The 16,939-nt window shown below is 43.2% G+C and overlaps 1 protein-coding gene across 3 annotated transcripts in view; it reads right to left on the bottom strand.

The window, feature by feature from the left end:
* TAOK3 (TAO kinase 3) overlaps window positions 1-13,360 on the bottom strand; it is a 94,084-nt gene extending 80,724 nt beyond the window's left edge. For 2 of the 3 annotated variants that reach the window (XM_076353366.1, XM_076353368.1), the window contains exon 1: window positions 13,242-13,360. The gene's annotated coding sequence lies outside the window, so the exon portion shown is untranslated. Of the gene's footprint in view, window positions 1-12,274; window positions 12,338-13,241 lie in introns of all 3 variants that reach the window. The other variant, XM_076353367.1, reaches the window with a different exon arrangement.
* Window positions 13,361-16,939: the final 3,579 nt, after the last annotated feature.

Below are 16,939 nucleotides of genomic sequence, written 5' to 3'. Positions count from 1 at the left end.
CACACCAAGAGCTTTCAGAAGGTGGATATTTTAGGCCAGTGCAGCAAAACAGACTGATCCCAGGAAGGAAAGCTCACCCACTGTGGCAAAAATCAACATAGGAAGGGTAAGGTTTTTTTATCCATTATGCTGAACAGCTTAAAATGGAAACATTCTATATGTCCCTTTTCAGGCCAGGATGAGCAACCGAACAAAAATGATTCACTACTACAGCAAGTGACTGGAAAACACACTGATGGAAACTGATGGTATCTTTTGCCTCTCCCTCCTACCCATGAAAAAGTCCTTATGACCACATCGTTGCATGTTTTTGCAAGGAGGGAGCAAAATCAAATCCTTTATTTTTAATGAAGCTTCTGTGTTTCTCCAGCTACAGAGGCTGATCTATAAGGTCCCACCTTTCCTCGCAGTCCCTACTATGCTTATATTCTTAGTTATGGGTGCACAATTGCAAAAATCAACAGCAGATAGAGAGACTTGCAAAATGCATCACACCCAGTCCTGCAGCTTTGGGGGTTTAAAAAGACTTAAAGGTTTAATGAATAAAATTGGGGTGAAGAAGTCATCTGTTTAGTGCATTTTGGTATGAGAAAAAAAAAAAATCTTCAAAACAATAACTGACAGCTTCATTTACCAAACATTCTGATTAAAAAGAAAAAAAAAAAAAAGAGACTCACATTCACAATGAGATAGAAGCTAAAAATAACCAGCCAGCTGCAATTCCCACCTTATGTGGCTAGGCAGAAGTGCTTCGTTCTCCCCCTCCCCAAGCACACACACGCTCACTTCCTTCTTCATTGCAACATCAGAAGCTGAACTAGATGCTAACAAGCCACAAAGTCCTGCCCAGAATTTAAAGTCACGCCCCAGTAATTACATAAAATAAGCTCTTAGTACAAGTGGTTAAAAAAAAAAAAATCAATTTACTCAACTTCAATTTTGCTTTTAATTCCAAAATATTTTGACTGGTCATAAAATAGAAAAGCAATTTTCATTTTTGAGGTTTGCTTCCTCCACCCAGATGTCTCTTTTTTTTTTTTAAAAACCTCACTGAAGAACATCAGCATGTTCATTTATCTTGCTGCTATGCCACTACAGGGATCACTCCCCCCCGAACATGCAACCTTTTAAGGCAAACGTAACATTTTAAGTGTATTTGATCTTCACTTTTTGTACATAAAACATGAGGATAGCGATAGTGGGTAAGAGAGAAAAAAGGAAACCTAGGATAACGTAAAACTCAATTGTGCAGGTGTCCCACTCAAAAGGTGGTCCTAGATATCAGAGTAATATACAAAAGCAGCAAAGACCCTCCAAAATCTTTGCAAGCTTCCAGTAAAAAGGCAATGCGTTCTCCTGACCTGCCCTCTCTAACAAAGGGGCAGCACACACAAATTCATGAACAGAAAAAGCCCTCTACATCACATACAGTTCTTCCCCTGAGAAAGCAGACTAAATCACATGCCAGTTATTAAAAAAAAATTTTGTGCTCTATTGGTACCCTGACACTAAAAAGGCCAATTAAAAACCCACTTAGAGCAGGAGATGGCTCCAGGTCATATAGCTCGTATTAACCCACCTCCAGAGGGGACACTACCTGTTGGGCACTGCAGCCTGGGCAGGGTGTGCCACATACCCAAACAGTAACCAAAATCTTCCCTATTGCATATCAATGCAGCTCCCCGGCCACCACCAAAGTGCAAAAGCCTGGTTTTAAATACCCTGTTTTTAAAAAAACCAAAACACAACCACCGCAAGTCCTCCTAGTTGCTTGCCCAAACCAGGGTAAGACTCCTGGTGACTGTAAGGGCAGCCATCTGCTTCATTAAGTCAGTCTGAGCTTTGCAACAGTTTTCTTAAATCAGTTCCCAGTTGGGGGGGAGGTAGATTCCGCCCTACATCCCCCTTCTACTAATAGTAATAGCAAACACTTGTGGTTCTGCGACATTAGCAGTCAGCACTAGGAAGTTCCTTCTGCCAGGCACCCAAGATGAGAGCGATAACTCTTCACGTACACAACTGTACCATCTCCTACACAGCTTTCGAGCTGCAGCAATACAAAAGCATAGGATACAGAGGGAGTTTCATCCAGACACTCAGCGTTCAGCTGAACTTTGCAAGAGTTCTTAATTTATGAATGATGACACAAATTAAGCTGTCCTTTTTGTTTAAGGCAACCGGGAAGACAGAGATCATAATACAAAAGTTCTTTGACTTCCTCTCTATACACCCTTGAGACTCTTACCCACAACTTCACCGACAACAGCTGCAGATGCTCTTTGGATGGGGAGGCCCTGCCACCAGAAGCCAAGTGTTCTTTAACCGAGGTGTTTTATTCTTTACACATTCACCACAAATTCTCTGGATGACTTTGGAAACCAGGTGGGCTTTGCAATGCTCAGAAAGATTTCTGTTGTGCTGTACTGCTTACCTAAACTAAAGAGCTTCCTAAACAAAAAAGCAAACAAACAGAAGCCATCCTCATTTGTATTAATGAAACAGTATATTTGAAGAAAATTAATATGCATTGGTGCTCCCTTTTCTAATTTTAGGTTCTTGGTTATATACTGCAAGTTATTCTCACACTTCAAGAACAAATAGGACTCAATATTAAGAAATAACTTTTCACCTTCACATGATTCCTGTCATATGGTGCCATGACCTGACATTTTAAGAAGCCATTGTATACCTGAAATATGAAATAAAACTTTTGTGTTTGGCAATACCTGTTTGCATACATGGCATCATCTTCTAGTCAATATTGTCATTGCCTATGAGACAAGCACTCTGCTCGGGGTCTTCCCCCACTTCTTAAGGCAGGGATATTTTTCTATGTAGGCTATAAACACTGAACAACTAACATGCAGCAAAATATGTCAGCCTTTCAAAAAAGCCTTTCCTTGTTTATATTACATATCTGAACACAAAGCCATTTAAAAAAAAAAGCAGGTGCAAGTAATATAAAGCACTGAACTTGGGTTTCCTAAAAAAGCACTTCACAAAACAAGGTAAAATACAGTGAAAGGAGGGCGTGTTAATTCTGATTCAAGTCTTCCCCTGCAGTTTGCAGCCCAAGACAACACAAATGCTGCTAGACACAGCTAATGCCCAAGAACAGAAAGTGAAACTCGCTATTTACTCATTATCTTAAACTGAACAGTGGTATGGGGTTTTTTTTGTTTGGTGGGTTTTTTTGGGTTTTTTGGTTTTTTTTAAAGAAAGGTAACTCTCAGTATAATAATTTAGCAGTACTGCCCCTACTTGCCTAGGGGAAAGTTTCTACCTTCCAGCCCCATCCTTATTCCCCATCTGCCCATTCCTACCCCCGGACCTCTGGCTTTGCTACACATGGTTATTTTGCAGCTGGATCAGTTTCCCAATCTGTATCACACTCTGGTAGCACAAAGGTTTGTGCCAACACAACTCAGTGGGAGAAAGGAGAGGCTAGCGTAAGAGCTGGTTTTAATTCAGCAGTAACATCAGCTTAAAATTCATGTTAATTTACAGACTCGTGATTCAAAATTCACAATCAATCAATTCCATGGGAAACCCCTGATCCCTGCCTCCTCAAGCCCTGTGTTTCAATAGGAATCTGAGTTTGTATTTTTTTTTCAGTCAATACATTTAAAATCTGTCAAGACACAGAAAACAGCTTACATATATAATCATGAAGAGATGAAACTCCAAAGACAAATAAAAATGTCTGGATTTAGACCTCAGTTGCCAAGGCTGTATCTTGACTTTCAAGTACATGAGTGTGGCACTGCTGAGTTTTAAGAAAGTTAAAGTTTAATAAGATACCATTGCTAATGACTGACAAGATTATTTAGTTTTGGGAAAAAACTTGATATCTAGTCTTTCCTAAAATGGGCTTTCTCCTTTTCTTGTATAGTTGCTTATTATAATGCTGACCAGAAGGGATAAAATTCTGACAGATATTCTATAAACATACTATCAAATGAATTTTTTAAAACTACAACATGAGCATTCACACAAGTTTCACAGGCTGTCAAAAGACAACCTGAGCTTGAAGATTGCCAAATCTTAAGAGGTTTTTAATATTTGGTTTACACCTTTTAATACTAAGGACTAAAGTTTCTGTTTTGCCTAATAATTTTTTTAATGTTTTATTCAATTCACAAAGTGAAAACATGGCAGATTAAAAGAGTTAGGCAGATATACAGGAAAAATTCAGCTGAATATATAGTATTTCTTTTGGCAAGAAGGTGCTAAGGGCTCACCAGCGGCAGAACAAGTAATAATCACGATGTTAAACTGCCAAAATTCACTTAGGCTACGGCATGACCTGCATGCAAAACCAGCCGTGAAATAGAAATGAAGTGCTCAAGGCGGACTCAAACATTAATGCATATGCTTTAGTTCCAGTCCAGACCACTGCAGTGCTCCAGTATTGCAGCAGTCTGCATCTACCCAGGGTAATTGAAGGTGAAGCCAGGAACAGCTACTATCATAGCTTCAGCTATTAAGACTCCTTAATGAATGGTCTAACAATAACCCAGGCTTAACCAGTTCTCTCATTGCGAGGGCCTTAACCATAACAAGCCCCTTGAACATTCCTATAGTGTTTTCCAAAGATCTCACAGGCTACTCATGAGGCTACTAACTGTGCTCTTATAGTCTTGTGAGGCAGGTATTAGTCAACTTTTTTTTTTTTAAATTTAAATACAGATAAAAAACGGAGACAGAAAGCTAGCAAACGACTTCCCTGTGGATACGCAGCTGACTAGTGGCATGCAGAATCCAGATCTTCCAGATTCCAGCCCTGTCATCAGCCAAAAGGCCATCATTATGAAGAAAGAAATTAGTCTGGTCTTATAAATAGCATTTGAATATAAGCCTTCCTAAAATATTTGCAAGGAGTTGACCTTAAACACCAGCAGAGCTGCACTGATAGCCTAGGGCTCCAGTCACCAGCTTGCATGTCAGTAGACTGGGGTTCTTGTCCCTCTGCCTCTCTGGATGTCTCCAGAGCCTGGATCCAACACAAACTGTGTAACAGATCAGACCACAATCTCATTTGACCACCTCTGGCTGGTTTGGGCTCAGCATATCAAGAAACAGTAAGACTGCTCAAAAATATAACCAATGTTCTTCTAAAACACTCAGGTGGCCAGGAAAAAGAAAATAAACAACAAGCCTTTAGTCAGCAACTTTCTACTACTTTATTCTAAGGCACTAAACTATCATTGTCAGACTGGCAGAAAGCTCACTATAACATACAGCTGGAAACCTGAAGTGTAGAAAAGGTCCCCAACACACCTGAAATTTGGAGCACTTGAACAAGTGAATATTCAGTCACCCTTTAGGATTTGAACTGCTCCTATTGCAGAGCACACATTTACTTGCAATTTCTGCAGCTCTCAAATGCTTAAATCAGGTATCTTTTGATTTATGTCATATTCGTATGGTGACTACATTTCCTGCAGCAAAATACTAAGCCCAATACTGATTTTGTACCAAAAATCTTCTAATGTCTGCTTCGGTAAGTGTATAACTTCATTTGAAATTATATACTTTCTAGTAAAGCAACCCTAAAATAAAGAGTTGAAAATTGCAAAAGCAGAGTTAAAGTAAACAAAGTAAAAATAAGACTTTGTGTAGTAAAAAAGTAATTTCAGGAGTTACTCGTTTATTCTGGTTTTAGAATTACTACCTCCTGCCCACCCGGGCCATCAAGTGCTGAACACAACCTTTACAACCACAACAGGAGCTTTTTCTCTATGGAAAGAACTGAAAATGGAAAGCTTCTTATCTTCTGTAGGGATCCTCCACAGAGAAAAGACACCACACAGAAAATGTACACAAGCAATTTTGATAAACAACTGCCTGAGTGGAACAACAAGTTTTTTATTTCTATTCCTCGCTTCAGGAGCAAAATGTGGTTACAGGCAGGAGAGCCATAAAAACCTCCTATTTTTGGCTGTCTGCTCCCTAAATGAACATAAGACTCCTGAATATGAAAACACGAGCTTCAAACGCTTCAGCTAAAGGCTCACGTCTCTTAATGCAAAAGCAGCAGCAGCGTCAAAATTCACTGCGTTCTCCACAGGATGACAAAACTCATTGCATTAGTATGCATTAAAGCACCGCCTGACTGTGGCAAAGCGGATGAGACCTGACTCTTAACAGAGACTGTTTCCATCCCAGCTCACATTTAGGTCTCAATTATCTTATCTGCTCTGCCACTCACATACTTTCCAGATAAGAAATGTTTTTCCCCTCTTTTGAAAGCAGCTTAGAGTTAAAACTGAGACCACAACCAATGTTAAGATTAAAAATGTTATAAATTAAAATTTATTTGAGGCTAACACTTTTTTAAAATAGTCTACGTACAGGTTAAAACTGGGAACTAGAGTTAATTGACACACTATGTAAGTTTTAATAACAGTAGTATGTTCTGCAAGTGGAAAGGGAGTATTTTCTTGACTTCAGTTTATTCACATGGTTTAGGTCAACGATCAGTTCATCTGAAGTTGAGAAACTGCTTAAGAGTTGGAAGGGGGGGGAAAAAGCCTGTTTTCCTTTTCCAATCTATGACTAAGAATGAGGCAAGCGAAGGGAGGATCTAAGATCCTGAAGGCGATGGTAACAAGAGGTCATTAGTTAATTCCCTCAACGATAGATACTACTTCCTTTTATTAAATAACATGAGTTTTTAATGATGTCAAATCTTGTTTTTTTTTTTCCCTTAAGGATACAGCATACTTAAACTTTACCTGAACCAGTCAAAGTAAGCAGAAACGCACAAGAAACCCTGAACTGAAAGGCAGATAGTCATAAACCAAGAAAGAAGTAAATAAGACTCATCTGATTTTTATCAAAAAAATTTACACATTTGAGAGAGCATATATATTCTTTCTCACAGATATTATGTATCTTTGGCCTAACAAAAGCAGTACCAAATTTGGCATAAAGTCTCTTTTAACCAGTATTTTAATGTTTACAAATAAATTGACTCAAGTTTTTCATTGGGGGGGGGGGGGGGAGACAGACAAACAAACACCATTCTATGGTTTAAATGAAGGTTCCTGCTTATTGCTTAAATCATTTTTGAAAAAGCTTAATCAATGTACTTTTATGACCAACTATTTATTATCTATATTACTACAGTACCTGTGAGCTTCAGTTACGCTGTATTAAAACCTACAAAGCCACACAGAAGTGATGCCCGCTCTGAAGAGATTATAATAATCTAAAAGATGAATAGTCAAGAAACACAGCAGAGCACAAGGAAATACACGGCTGGAATTTATGTTCTCTGTAACTGCACTTTAGTACACTTTCCTTTGTGCACTGGAAGGATCAAGGTGTACATTTTCTTCCTCCACCCGCCTCACCAAAAAAACCCTCCAGAAGTCACGTGAAGACAAAAAAAAAAACCCACCCGAAACACAGAAGGAAGATGTTTTGGCTAGTAAGACTGGAAGAAAACTATATATTTACACATTCTTAATACCTCTACTTCCCATATAAGACAGAAAGGATTTCAGTTTTGAAGTTGTCATCTCATAGAGCGAGACTGAACCATAAGGAAATAAACATCCCTCTGGGTCGCTAAAAGGCTAGGCAGACTGTCAAGGCAGAGTTGCTGAGGCAATACATTCAAAGCTGTTCCAGACAGTCTTTAAAAAAAACCCCAACAATCCCATCTCCTTTAATGAAACATTCAGTGAGTTCATATATTCACTCCAGTGCAACGGACACATACAGAACTTTTGGAAGAATGCTGTTTCCACTTAAAGGAATTCTTTGAAAATTTACCACTACAACACAGTAGTGCATCCAATACAAACCAGCAGCCAGAGCTGTTTACAAAGCTTTCTGCTCAGCGTTAGACTAAAAATCCAAACTCTTTTTGCTGTGTAATAAATCAGTGCTCTGCGTTTAACAATTTTCAGCAGTACCATATGCTACGTACTCCCATATGTTCCATTACAGGGAAGAAAAACATCATCTCAACATGAATCATCGGTGACCATATTCTTGTAAATCTGGCTTAAACACTCACAATGTTCAAGGGCAACCCTAAATAAATCTGCTCAATTTTATGCCACATTCTGCGCAACGAAATCGCAGATCACTTATTTAAAATTAAGGAAAAAAAGAGTTTTACTGTAGGAAGTGAACATGCGTCTCTCCAGAAGCAGACTCACTATGCACAAAATTTGGCACGCGTTCATCAATTCCAATCTAATAAAGACATCCTGCTCATAAAATGATGATAGTATCCAGTAGTCATAACACCTTTCATCCTAAACTGCTTAATGCATGTAAAAATACATACACTACATACAAGATTCATTCCTCCCAGTGCTGAAAAGCAGTTACTCTGGAACATGGCATCCGCCACGTTCTGCATCACATTAATTCTGGGGAGTAGTCTGTAAGAAAAGTAAAAAAAAAAACCAAAAACAAAACCAAAACAAAACCATGTATGCATTTTAGGCTACAGGGAAATTCAGTAGGCAGTGTACAGTTTCCTAGATGCGAGTTTATCCAGGACTTTGGGGTTAACACCTCCACTCTTAAAGTGACAGTTTCTTAGATGAAGTACAAACAGCTTTCCCTCTCTTCCCAAAGACAGCACAACCCACAGCATAAAAGCTGCTTGTACCGAAGCAAAGTCATGAAGGCCTGAAAACATGGCACACCAAGGTCACCATTTGCCCTTCTTTTGAGGAATTACTTGGCCTCTCAGGTAACCCAATATTTAACAGAGGGACAGCTGAAGGGGGTGCAAATGGGGGGGAATTCACTAGTCCAAAATTTTAAAGGCAACCTGATGAAGATTAGTTCATCTGAATGAGCTATGTTCTCCAGCTTTACCCAATCAACCGCCATGATCCAACCATGCCTAATTATACTAATATTCAGAAAGACAGACTGAAATTAATACGCCAAACAAACTGTGAGAATGTCCTTATTTGAATGTCTTTTGTAGCTAAGTAGGAAGGCATACAACTGCGCGTTCCCACATAACTATTGGTTTCATTAAATTTGAAATAAACCAGAGTCCATTTTGACCTAATATTCAGGGTGGGGAAAAACTAGTAATTACATCAACATCAAGCTATTACCTGTGCAAGGGCATAAGTGCTTACTTCATTAACAACTCAGACAAACTTGTTTTGTAAGCTCCCTATATTAAATTTGAAATTTCCCTGCCCTTACAAATTAAACTAAGAATTTCTTACACAAAGGGAAAGTCCAGTAAGACAACACAAACACAAGGATGAGTATATAAACAAGAAAACTTCCAAACTGCTCAAATAAAATGCATTTTTTGCCATCCTCAATAAGAACAAGCTTACCCAAGCCACCTAGACAACCCAATTTCAAAAATTGCTCTGAATTCACTTAAACAACTTGTTTTAAAAAAATAAAATACTAGCAATACTCCAGGTTTCCTCAATCTGAGAGCAAAACCTACTGGTCTTTACAAATATACATTGTCATATTTTCAACAGGAAGTAAAAATTAAATACCCGTGATATAGTTCAACAGAATAAAGACAACATGCCACGTTAGAAGCATTGCTCTTTAACGCAGTGAATTGGGACTTTATAAAGATTGAACAGAAGCTGCCACAATATCATAAATAACTAGGAGGGCACTCAGATTTCCAACATCCTTCAGTAGCTCAGGAGATGGATGACCACACCCAATTAATGTACTTTAATTTCTATTTCAACTTTCCTCCTCATTAATTAGGAACTGAGGTTCACATAGATTACAGTTCCTGGCATGCAATACCAGTGATGATTTTAAGTGGTGCACACTACATGATCGTGCTTCGTGTGCTGTAATACAGCCAGCAGATCTAAATGAAAAGTCAGAACGTGTGCTACCTATGTAAAAATAGGAAAAGAGATTTCCTTCTTTTTACCCAAAATGTCTAAGGAACCCTAGATTTATCAGTTCAGTACTTTCTAAAATATGTGTCACTCAATAAATTAAAACAAACCTACCACAGTGATTTCAGAGAGCGCTAACAGGACAGTGTCAGGAAAACTCACTGAGCTACCCTTGAAAGAACTAATGAACAAGCAGGCGCGATGCAATTGCGTAATGTTTATTACACAGCACTAAGCCAAAGGCAATCAAATCATTCTGGTTTAATCAATGGCCTTCAAATAAGGAAGTAGTTTGAAAATAATAAGCATAAAATAAAAAACTCTTTGGGGTTTACTACTTTTTTTCCTCCTGTTGTGTAAAAGCACATCTATTAAAAAAGCTGAGCGTGTGCTGAAATATAATTTTATAGAAAATCTACTTCTTGAATATCTTTGATACCAAAATTGCACTTTTATTCAAACTCAGTTTGCTGTAAATGCTGTGACTGAACCATAGAAAGGTTCTGTTAAAAGAATCTGAACTCTGTCTTAAAACAAAAGGTCTGTTTCCTATTTAAAAACATTAACCTTAGACACTAAGGGGTTTTTTCCTGTAAAATCAACAAATAAATAAAATTGAAAGTGTTTCATGTACACCTCCTCCCCTGCCATCTCCCAGAACCTGAATGTTGCAGCATTTCATGAGGCTGCAGAACAACCTGGAACAAAAACCTGTAAACAGAGAAAACAACTAGTCTGTGTTCCTGGTCCCAACTCGCTGACCCCACCCTTTGCGCAGCAAACTTCACCCACACTGCTACCCCTCTGCTCCCCAGCCACAGGGTTTCCTGAACAGCCCGTGTCAGCCCAGCAAACTCCAGGCTAGCTACATACAAACAGGGTTTTCTCTTACAGGCAAGACAGCTGATTAGTCAAAAGGGACAGAGCCCAGTTCTGTTGAAAGACCACCCCATCCCGCAACATACTATGAAAAATAAATTTAGCAGCAAAAGCCAGTTGATACAAGATCCATATTTAGAGCGCACATAAGTGGAAATACCTCATCTTCAGAAGTTTTGACTTGCAAGGATCTTTTTTAACTGATAATTAATGAAGGCAAAGTGAAAAGGAAGTACATACAGAGAATCACTGTAAGTAATACATGTACAGAAGAATTAGTTTGCAATCTGAAAGCCCTCATATTGGGAAGGGAAGATGGAAACAACTTAGCTCAAGTTTTCCTCAAATCAGATGCCAGAGGAAGTTATATGATGAGTTATATGATGAGTTATAGGGAAAATAAGAAATCTTGATTCGACAAAACCTGAAAAAAACCTATACATTAATGCAGATACGAACAGTTTGCAGCCTCACTGTGCGTGTGTAAAAGAATTAAGTTGCCAAATTATTTGTATGAATTTCAATGTTAAAAGAGAGTTTGTGAACATGTATTTACATTTAAAACACTCCCTATATTGTTACATTACTCCCTGAGAACTCGGAATTAGCTAGCTACCAGAAGTAATACAGTTTTAAAGACATAAACAGAGAGGAACGAGCACGGTGTATTACTTCTCTCCACAAACAATCCGTTATCAATGTAGAAATACCAACACGTATACTCTAATAAATCTAGTACAAGATACGTTAAACTAATGACCACTAACAAAATAAGCTACATCACTCTAAGTATTGTAGCATTCTAAACATTTGTTGAAAATATGTAAGCAGACCTTGAAGAACAGATTGGAGCCCACTTATCCTCACCCAAACGTGAGCATCATAAACTGCGGTCAACAGTGACATACCCCTGCTGCACCCTTACCCTGTTAACTTTTAATCACGTTGTGCACTGCGGAACAGCTTCCACTGGAGAGGGTAGGAGCATCCCCCATCAATCCATAAGCCCGAACTGCTTTCATCCTTTTATTTAGATCACTATCCCCTAAGGTGGGCAATACGATTTGAAATCCTCTTGGACAGAAAGTGGAACTGAGCACAGCTCTCCCAGAGCTTGGGTAAGTCCTCCTGCTAGGCCTCTGCACAGCAGGGAGGCCATACCAGCACCACCTGTTTTGCTGTTTTTAAACAAACATGGCAGCTGCCACTAGACTGTGCAGTGAGCCCGAGCACTCCACACACCTATGAGATCAGCGTTCAACTGCTGGAGCACAACCCTGAGGAGAACACCCTGGTTGCGGACAGCAAATCCGGCACCGAGCTGCTCAATTCTGCCCAGGCTGAGTAAGTGACCAGGGAAAACTTGGATCCTACCAGGACTACTCAGCAGCTACTAAATTTTAGAAGTATCATAGTTATAGGATTAGGGAATTAATTCCACTTATGTTCCTGGGGAAAAAAGAAAAAAAAAAACCACAAGGAGATATATATAAAACAAATTCTAAGGGCTTAGTACTTGCCTAGTGTCCTCCTTCTTTCTCCTTCCCACGCAAATATGAGTACTGCTAGATGACATTCAGCACCTACAGTAAATCATTTCTTGATGTCATTAAAAGGACAGATACATCTGCTAGGACCAGACCCATGTAATTACTTCCAACTCAGTTTTAAGAAAACTGACAGTAACCAAGCTCCCCTTTTCACTTGAATTTCACTAGGCCAATACTAAAGCCGTTCAAATTACTTGCTCACACAGAACTCAGGGGCAATCTTAATGGACAAACGCCATTTATCCGAGCTGTGACAGTGTCCCTAGCTTGCAGCTGAAGGAAACGCAGTCGCTTTCCCTCCCCTCTTCAGGTCCGCTCTCCCACCGAGGCATCTCCCCCTCCGCACGGATTACTGTAATGCGCCGTAGCTGCCGTCCTGCAGCTCTAACTTCCCACAGAGCTCCTCGACCACGGCAAGCAAACTCGGGACGGCTCACCACGCAAGGGAGCTGCACGTCAGGAGCCCTACAAAAACCAGCACGAGCCGCTGGGGAGCTGCTCCCCCCCCCCCCCCCCCGCCGCCTCCCCAGCACCAGGGCCGCCGCAGGAAGAGCGCAGCTGACCGGGGGAGCGGGCTCGCACATCCCCCCCGCCCCAAGACCTCCCTACTCCAAGCCCGGAGGCAGCTACCCCGGCCCCCGAGCGGCTGCGGGTGAGCGGGCGGGCGGGCCCCGCCTCGGGCGCGCCCCCGGGGAGCTTCGCCGTGAGGCACCCCCGGGACACCCGGCACCCCCCAGCCCGACAGCGAGCGCCCCGCGCCGCCGGGGCAACGAGAAAGTGCTTTTTTAGCCCCCAAACCGCTGCCGACCCCGGCGCTCCCCCGCTCCCCGCCCCGGCGGGACCCGCCTGTCAGAGGCGAAGCCGCCGCGCGCGCCCCCTCAGCCGGTGCCCGCGGCCGCCTCGCCTCGCGGCCGCGGCTCCCACCCCCGCGCCTCACCTGGTGCCGGCCGGCGGCAGCGGGCCACGTCCGCGGCGCCCGGGAGGGAGGCGGGAGGAGAGAAGGAGAGTGTCCGCCGGCCCGTCCCCGTCCCCGCCGCTTCCTGCCACGGCCCCGCCGCTGCCCGAGGTGCGGCTCCCCCTGCCAGGCGCGGCCAATCGCGCGGCCGCTCGGCGATCGGCTCCACGGCCTGCCGGCCGCGGGCGGGAGGAGGGGAGCAGGCATCGGCGCTCGGCTACCCAGCCCGGCGGCTCAGGCCAGGCAGCGGAGCGGTGCCGCCTCATCGATCTCCCCCCCTGAAGCATCGGCGCTCGATTCAGCCGCCTGCGCGGTCCCGCCGGGACCGAAGGCCCCGGGGCGTTTCGGGCCGGTGGCCGCCGTTAACGGCTGGGGCGGGGCTGCCCCTCAGAGCCGGGGGGCGGGGGAAGAGAGTGCTCCTCAGAGCCTGGGGTGGGCCGTGCCGGGGCCCATAGCGGGCTCAGGGGTGGGGGGGGCGTCGGGGCCTATAGCGGCCTCAAGTACGTAAGGGGCCGGGGCCTGTAGCAGCCTCAGGTGTGCGAGGGGCGGTGTCGGGGCCCAGTAGAAAGGCAGCTCTGAGCCTTTAAGTACCTGCTGTCAGGGTTGGGGGAGCCTTGACAACGACTGTGTGTCCTGCGGCAGGTCACAGCAGGAAGAGATTCCTAGTAACCACAAAAAAAGAGAAGGTCTGACTTAACAGCGGTGTGCCTTAAGGAGGAAGGGCCTCGAAGGAGAAGAACGAGGTTTAGCAGTGGTTAAGAGGTCTGGATTAGGAAGAGCTCAGAGCAGAGACAGGGTAAGGTGATTTAATGCTGTTTCTGCCACGCTTTGTGGCCTGTAATCCCATAAAATAACATATAAGGGAGATGAAGAATGACCCTTTGACAGTGCCTGTTGCTCTGTCAGCCAGAGCCCTCTATCACGTCTGGTACGTTCATGAACGAGGTGCCAGAACCAAACCTCTCATCCTTGGTAAGGATCTACAGCGTTCTGGTCAGTGTGGGGCTCTCCGTGGCTGCACACAAGTAAACCGAGCACGGAAGTCCTTTATGGTGACTTAGACATCTGAGGATTTTTCTTTCAGTTAAAACTTTTTGTTTTTTCTTTGGTGTGTTGAATTTTATCTCAATACGTGTAAGCCTCTGAATCTAGAGGCAAACGCTTTTTTTTATCACTGCAGAGGCTCACAGTGGCTTATTCTTTGATGTTTTGTTTGGGGTTTTTTAATTACTTTTTTGCTAAACAAAACTGAAGGAGCAGAGCTTTATCTTCTGCCAGTACCTCATGGAACGTCATTCTACTAACTTGTTTCTGACAGCTATTCTCCTCCTGGGCTTGCTTCTAGGACCATCATCATATAGCCCTTTGAAACTAAAGGTACAGAAACTTGAAAGCCATGTGTTTCAAGCTAAGGGTGTTGGTATGCATTCTGTTCTTCAAAGGCCAAGGTACTCTATTACAGGTTTTCTCATTGCAGTCACCTAATTCCTACAATAAATGTGTTGCCATGATCTTTGTTTATAAGCTGAGCTTCATAACCTTTTTTTCTTTATTTCTTACAAATGGAAAGAAAAACGTAATGAGCATGACTTGTGTGTCAGCTACTCTGTGAATAGCTGATGCTGACAAAGCAGGAGGCAGAAATCTTTCTTCAAACTGAGTGAATGTATATAAAACAATAAATGAGTCGTGATGAGAAAAACAGCTTTGATGAAAACGTGAGCCAAGAACAATAGCTTGCCAGAGAAGTTTAAACTTTCCCTGATAGCTCGTTGGGGCGTAGACAGTTAAGTTTCTGCGTTTGTAAGGGAAACATGGCATTCCTTAAAGCTGAACCTCCTCCCTTGGGTTCCCACTGAATGCCTGAGAGATGACAGTAGAGGGTGTCTCCAGAAGGCTAAGATTAAACATGAGGAATTAGTGAGGAGGGAGCAACAGCAAGTGAGATTCCAGTTTTGACCACAGAATGAGCTAAAAAATTTCGCATCAGCAGCTGTATGCAGTTTCTTACTCCCTGGCTGCGCACAGCTCCTTCTGTTCAAAGGGTTCTTGTGTGCCCTCGTAGTAGTAAATGCACCTGCCCTTCGTGCGATGTGTGAGAGACGGGCTGCTCTGAAGGAGTAAATGGGCTTCAGACAAACAGAACGCGCTGAGGCGGTGTAACGCAGGATAAATTAGCCTTGGAAGGGCAGCCTTGGTTCAGACACACCTGGCAACTAGTTTGCTATCCACAGTGGTACGAACCAGGCTTGCAGGGGAGCTGGCGGGTTAAATATGTGGACAGATGGAAGAGATGCAGGCAGGAAATGGGGAAGAAAGGGGGGAAGTAGTGTTTATAAAGCTTTAAGGGGGCTCTGGTTAGTTCTGAGAAAGGGCTTTAGCCAGTCCCATCTCTATTTTTAACTCTGCGACTGTATGACTTGGGGAAAGTTATTTGAACAACTCGAGCCAGGTGCAAGTCTGCGGGGAAAGGACAAACCCATCGGGCGCTGGGTGCAGCGTGGGCACCCAGTCAGCTCACGCGATGTGGCAGCCGCCACCACACCCTTTCCTGTTCGCCCTGTGGCCACGGGCAGCCCTGCCAGCTACCGCTGCCCTGAGCAAGGAGGAAGGTAACAGGATTGCTTTCCAAGATGCTGATAACCCCTAGTGCCCGGCATTACTTGGCAACAGAGAGGTTGGCGAGCAGCTCTAGCCTTGTATCTCCATGTGCCAAGCCAAATGCCCTCAAATGGGACGTTGAGCTCCGGGAACTGCTCTCGGTAGTGTTGACTTTTTAGCTGTGTCTCAGCCTCATCTCCTGTAAACGGTAATATTTACTTGTGTTAAAAGGTATCGGGCGTACTTTGCATGGGTGTTCGGAAGTAAAAGTTGTCCGTCAGGGCAAACAGATCTTTGGGGTGAGCTACAGGGAAGCAAAGTGCATACGCTGCATTATTACAATTCTTTTCAGAACAAAGAGTGTGACCTGGTGCTCCTCTCGGCTGCTGAATGCCCGGTTCAACGAGTTTGAAAAAGCGCTTCGAAGCTTTTGATAAAGCCTATTCTGCTTCTTTTCTCTTGGCGAGATGTTTATGGTATCTCAGTGAGTCAATAGGTTGTGCATTTGAGGAATGCACCTCACAACTGTTACGGTCAGTGTTTAGTATGGCTCTGCTGGAGGCAGTGAGACTAATTAGTTCTTCCCAGGTGACTTACGGTTGCAGAAAAGGGCTAAATGAGATATTTAGCCTGAAGTATCAGTGGGAGGCGTTTTCATATGGAGTGGGATCCTGTATTTAATGGTTCCTGCACGTGAATCTCACTGCAGGATCTAGATCTTGGTCCTTCATTTTGTAGCAGTGTCTAGCTGGGAGGATAACCTCTATCCGGCAGATGCGAGACGTTCATAATGGCTCTGGATGCTTGTTCTATGAAAGCTGCCATTTACTGGCACGAAGCGACTGCTTCGCCTGGGTGAATGCGAGATCGCAGTACTGCAGTGGTGCCTTGAGAGCACAGAGCCACAAGGAAGTAATTTCTGCATTAAAAAAACATAATAAAATTGGAAAGAGTAGTGTAAGTGTCACAAGCAGCCCGTTCCCACCGCGGCACAGTCCTGCTCCTCGCCTGGTGGGCGGCAGCACTGCTGCGTGTCTGTGCCCTGCGATACAGGCGGTTCATGGCAGACGGGGTCATCC

This window comes from Aptenodytes patagonicus, chromosome 15, assembly GCF_965638725.1.
Source record: "Aptenodytes patagonicus chromosome 15, bAptPat1.pri.cur, whole genome shotgun sequence".
NCBI classification, from domain to species: domain Eukaryota; kingdom Metazoa; phylum Chordata; class Aves; order Sphenisciformes; family Spheniscidae; genus Aptenodytes; species Aptenodytes patagonicus.
Note: the sequence above shows the minus strand (reverse complement) of the source record. Positions and strands in the feature narration are given on the sequence as shown.